The sequence below is a fragment of the Phasianus colchicus genome, chromosome 8 (assembly GCF_987193195.1).
Source record: "Phasianus colchicus chromosome 8, bPhaCol1.hap1.1, whole genome shotgun sequence".
Taxonomy (NCBI): Eukaryota; Metazoa; Chordata; class Aves; order Galliformes; family Phasianidae; genus Phasianus; species Phasianus colchicus.
In genome coordinates, this window is record NC_143443.1 from 19,120,566 (window position 1) to 19,126,565 (window position 6,000).

The following is a 6,000-nucleotide window of genomic DNA, read 5'->3' on the forward strand; positions in this document are numbered from 1 at the left end:
TTATAAATATAGTATTTTATGTTATAATGAAATGTCTGGACATGACCTAAACAGTGCCTCTGAAGCTCCCATTGCTTCTCCCACCTGCTGGTCTGCATGTCCTATTTCTTGCACTGTCTGTCCCATAGGAGCTCTTTTCTCCTCTGGGCTTCCTTTGTGTTCCAGGCACATTCTTATACCCAAGGAAGATACTTGCCTCTTTCCATATTCTTGTCCAGGATGGAGAGGTGTAGCTAGAATGCCCTCATTCCTCCTGCTGTCCTGCCAGAGGAGTGAGCAGCTGCTGCGCTTTTTGTTCATGAAATCCATGCATTGTCAGCCTGACACAACATGCACTTCTGCTGGCAACGAGGTCAGCCATAGCACTGCTCCAACCAGCAGTAAATTTCTCCCTTTAGCAACCAGCTGAGCCTTCACATACACCAAGCAAGGTCAAATACCAGCTGGAATACTGGAAACCAAGACGTACTGACACACACTGGCTCCAACCGTTTCCTAAGAGCCACATACCACCCTGCTTAACTACAGTTACCTTGGTACATGCCCTGCAGGCAGCAAACCTAGGTCTCCTACTCACGTTTGGGTTTTTCAGTTGCCTTCTTGTCAGCTGAGACATTTCCTGAAAAAAACGGAGTAGTTCTCAGTTGATGCTGACATGCTTACATGCAGCTGCCACCGCTGAGCCACCGTGGAGCTCCCTCTGGTGCCGGGCTGCCCGCATCTCTGCGTACAGCTGCTGTGAGACGAGCTCTGTGCAGGAGGTCTTGTTATCAGTGCTGGAGGCTGCTCCTGCTGCTAACCAAACGCATTTTCAAATGGTAGAGGAACCCGGTTGTGGTTTTATATCCTTCTGGGCATCCACGACATGCTTAATGGTGTGCAATATCAGTATCCCTGGAGGATAGTAAGTGATGTTATCTGATCATACTCAGCAGGATGCTAATCATGTGGTTTAGACCCGTCAATTTTTAAGCTTCTCATCTGAAAAGCCCAAACAACATCCCGGTCTTTGAAAAGCTTCCGGCCACACAGTAGCACTGTTATAAGGTATGTTCACACTGTGCTTGCAGCACATCTTCAGGCAGGCTTCGTCAGCAAAACTCAGCTTTGTGCCATGGCAGTAATCCCATCCTCTAAATAAATCTCACCCAAGTGGTAAAACAAAGGTTTCGTACGTGTGCCTGCATCCATACTATGGCTACTGCTGGACAACATAGGGCAGGACCAAGCAGTCCTGGTAGGAAGGAAGAAGCCTACGTTGTTCAGAGGCCACAGGCAGAGCTATAAGAATGTGTGTGGTTTTTTTCCTCAGTTAATCCTAAATCCAGCCCAAATCAAAGTAAACTCTTAATTCTCCCCCTCCCCCCCCAGTCAGTGGCATGCAAAGAGCTGAGCTGGGAAAGAGCTGGTCACAGACAGAGGGAGGAAGGAAGCACAGAAGAGCAGAGTGGTTAACAGATGTCTTCATTAAAAAAAAATCCAAACATCTGACAGATGCAACTCTGTAACAGGTTTCTCATGAGTTTTGTTAAACTATGGCCCAAGTGTATCCACCCTGACGTGGGAAACATATTTTGGCTGAATATGACAAGTCTGAGAAACAGAATGTGAAATGAAGGCCAAGTCACATGCCTGTACAGGGGGAAATAGTAGCAAGGCATCTCCAGGACCTTGGCTTCTCTCTCCTGGCTCATTAATGAGATTCTAAAGTCTAATTAATAGTGATGACTCCTGCTTGCATGTTCCTTTCTGGCTTTCAAAGTTTCTGGCTATAATGCTATAACATAATGGAAAACACAGCAATAATAACAGAGTAGCAAAGTCTTTAGCTGCAGCAAATGAGGACAAGCCCAAAAGCAGCAGTGGTAGATGCAGAAATGAATGGGGAAAATAAAGCTGCTTACCTCTAGCAGGTCTTAAGTCAGCAGGGATCTCCAGCAAGATCCCTTTGCCTCCACTGCCAGCCCTTGAATGAGGTCTGGAAAGGGGTGGATCCTTGGCTCCACCCCACATGGTCGCTCAGGTGCATTGAGTGTACCTGAGCTCCCTAGGTCGGCCCTACATTTCCACTGGGTGCTCAATCACTGCTTCAGGTCATGACTCAGCATTTCTGCTACACTGGCAAATGGCACCCTGCAGAACAGAAAAGAACTGGTGTCACTGAAGGTATTTTAATGAGAAGCTCTGATTCATAGCACTAGTACAAATGCATGGCTCTCAACTCACCGGATTATTTTTCAGAAACCTTGATTTGATCTGAGCTGAATAGAAATTGGAAGTTTTCCCAAGTTTCCCATAAACAATGGGCTTCCCAGCCTCAGCAGCTCTATAGACACTCAACATTTTTGCAGAGCAGTAGACCTGAGGCATTTTAATATAATGTAATGAATCTGACCACCATTATCTAAAATAAATAAATAAATAAATAAATACCACACTGATCTCACACATTTCTGTAGGGCAAACAATATCTCCTGTATCTTCAGATGTGCTTCTCCTCTCTCCTGGTGACAACAGAATGCAGCAAGGGTGGTATAGCATGGAGCAGCAAGTGGCTTGTGAGTCCTCACTGAGGGGCTGCCACACACAATGGAGTCTGGCAGTTATTAAAATAGACCCCTGGACACAGGCCACGCTCTGACCCACAGAGCAAAGTGGGGATAAACACTGTGTGCAGTCCTAGACTACTCAGGGTGCATGGAACTGGCGTGGAGCTGGCTCTCTCAAGTGCAGGTCATGAGGCCTTTGGAGAGCAAGCCCATTAAAAAGGTTGAAACTGGGTTTGTAACACCATTCACAAATAGTCCATCAAAAAGGATAAAGCTGTGTTTGCTAACACCCCCACTCATGTGCACACACACCAAGGAATACCTGGCTGCTTGTTCTCACTGGTATTTTTCTGAACAAACTGCAGCACAAATCTGGATGATTCCTGGGTTCAGACCTGCAGAAAGCCTCAGGTATTTGGGGTCCTGAGTGATATTTTGAAGCTTTCCTTTCTGACTCCCATTGAACTGTGACTGTAAAGTCCCTGGAGAACCCCTGTCTCAGATCCAAGTAGATCTTGCTCTGATTGGGAGTAATGTCTCAGAGGAGTGATAGGATCAACTTCATCCTCCTGTAGATCTTCCTTCTTTGCCAGCAGCCAATTTCTCGCACACTGCTACAGGAAAAAAAAAAAAAATCTAATAAAAACAAGCAACTCCCAGAGATGCTCCGGTGCCTCACTCTGCCAAGTACTGGTGATCACATCAACATCTTGGTTCTCAGGCATCTGCCAAAAACCAATGGCTTAAGCCAACACGATGGAGCAGGGGTGAGCCAGCTGTGATATAACAGGCAGAGCTCTGGTTCCTGGGGAGTCTTCTCTGCAGAGATGGCCTTCTACATTTAATGGGTCTTGGATCTTATTTAACACATCGGCTCATGCACCGTGTGGGTATAAAGAAGCTGTGTGTATATAATAAAAAACCTCAGCCTATTCAGTAGCTAAGGGAGGCCTAATAAATTTGCCACTACAGCAAGTGTTAGTCTCTGGGGCCAATACTGAATGCTGGAGTTTAATAAACAAAAATTCTGAAGCAGAAGAACTAAAAGGTAAACCAGTTCAGCTGACAAAGCAAAAGCAATGTAATTAGAAATGAATGATTCTCCTGGCCTTGACCAGTCCCCAGGAACAGTATCTCAGGCTGGCTGTGTTGAGGCTGCCTTCTGATGGCCCTCCTAAATAAGGCTGCTCTTAGGATATACCTGGTGACCACACCGCGGCCCCAGCCTGGGCCAAAGGGCACAGACCAGAGCATGCAGGCACTGATGTAACTGAATAGAATTTGGCAGCTAATGAGATATATTTGGCCAAACCCAACTACAAGACCTTGTGCTTGGATTTGAAGCTCCTGATGTTGTGCTGTACCCACTGCTCCAGCCTGTCCAAGTCTCTCTGAATGACATCTCATTCCCTCTCTGTTTCAGCTGTTGCAGCAAAATCACTGACTACGTAAGAAACCATCAGGTTTAAATACTGAAAAAACTATATATTAAATTCTGGTGAGTTGTAACTGCTTCTTGTTTACCAAAGAAGACCTGCCATGACACCAAAAAAATGGTGCCCAGATATCTGAGGAAGCAGAGCAGCACCTGCTTGTCTCATGGCATAGAGCTCAAGGCTGCAACAAGGGCATTGTGTTTGGGTCATTAAAATACTGTTGATGCATCACCCTCAATAAGGCTGGATGTGCTATATGCTAAAGAAATTCTCATTCTCACAGGCCAGATCTATGTAAAAACTTCATTAGTGGGTATCAGGAAAAGATGTTGTTTTTTTTTTTTGTGGTAATATGGTCACCATGTCAATATTTCACTGCAGTGAAGAGGAAGTTTTTAACTGGAAAGAGTAAAGCATTATTTACTCCACTCTGCGGAAGCTGCTCTTTTAGTTATGGCAGGGGTGTCAGACTCCTTCAGTGGAGAGGGCTGAATTATGTGCTGAGTGCACGGGTATGCATTCAGGGCTTCTCACTTCCCCTGTTCACACGCTGGTTCCACCACACAGACAACCAACACAACAGGATCCTTATTGAGTAGCAGCTCCTTGGGAGGCAGAGTGTGCCACAGAAGCACACCACAAGCATTTCATCTCCATCCTCTGCTCCCTTGTGGTCTGCCCAACAGCAAATGACTTCCTCTCACACCACCCTGCCTGGTGTGGGAGGCAGGAGTGGTGCTGGAGAAGCATGGTCTGTGGCTTTGATTTTCCCTCTGAAGTTGCCATGGCTCCACGTGAGGGCTTGACTGCAATGGCTCTCTTGCCTTCAAATCCACATGAGCACTCCACTGCAGAAACTTCTTGGGGTTTTTAGAGCTGTATGGAGGCTCCCCTTCAGCCTCCTCAGGGAGAGAAGTTGCACACGCAACCCTGATGAATGCTACCCTTAATAAGCAAGTACAGACTTCCTGGATAAGTGGGTGGGGGAGACACAGGAACTGGGAGAAGGCCATCCCTGGCCCTCTTGATGACAAGAAGGAAGAGTCTGATTGCGCTTTTCTGCATGCACATGGCCTGCAGCATCATTGTAAATAATACTCTTAATAAAGAGCCAATTAGCCTAACAATCTCATTACTATCCAGCATGCAGTGAGGGAAACACTGGCCAACGGCATAATAGTGAAGGTGCATTCTCTGCTCCTCGTTTCCTGCTATACTGTAGGTAGCCAGAAGGAGACCTAAACAGATCTGCAAGACAGAAAATACACGGAGGGCTGAGAGGATGCCACGCAGACTTATAGTGAAGGTCCCATGGTGTGTTGCACTGAGCCCATTAACAAACACAGAACAACATGCTGTAAGGACCTGGCAGCAAGCTGTGAGCTGTCTACGGGGCAGATGGGAACTGCAGAGTTGGGACAGCACAGGCAGAGGAAGCAGAGATGGCCCACACAGAGGATGCCTGGGCATTGCAGGTGTCTGTGACCACATGAAAAAAAGAGCCCAGGCCTGGAGATGTTTTGACAAAATCATGCAAGTGATATTTGCATAGAGGCCATTCACACTATGCCTGGCTCATGATAGTCTGAAAATACACAGAGAATAACTGCGTGGGATCTAGTGACAAATGCAGTGATCATCAAGCAAAAAAAGTCTTTGTCTTCGGTCTGTCCCTCGTACCTTGGGCTTACATTTTCTATCACAGAACTGAAAAAAGGCTAATGTTGGAACAGGCTGCATGTTAATCATCCCCCTGGGCTGGAGCCTTGCACACCGGGGTTCAGCCTGAGTGGCTTTTTATAGCTGAGTTATAAACTTTTAAATGCCAAGCTTAATCAAAGCTACTGAGATGGCCATTTCAGAAGTGGTTTAAAAGAGATAGCCCTGATATATGACAGCACAGGAAGAGGGCAGGTGGCTCCTTCACAGTGTGTCTGGAAGGAGTAGGGTCTGGTGGCTGGATGAGGGCATAACAGGGACATATCCCTTGAGTTTTCTCTCACCATGTGCTATTG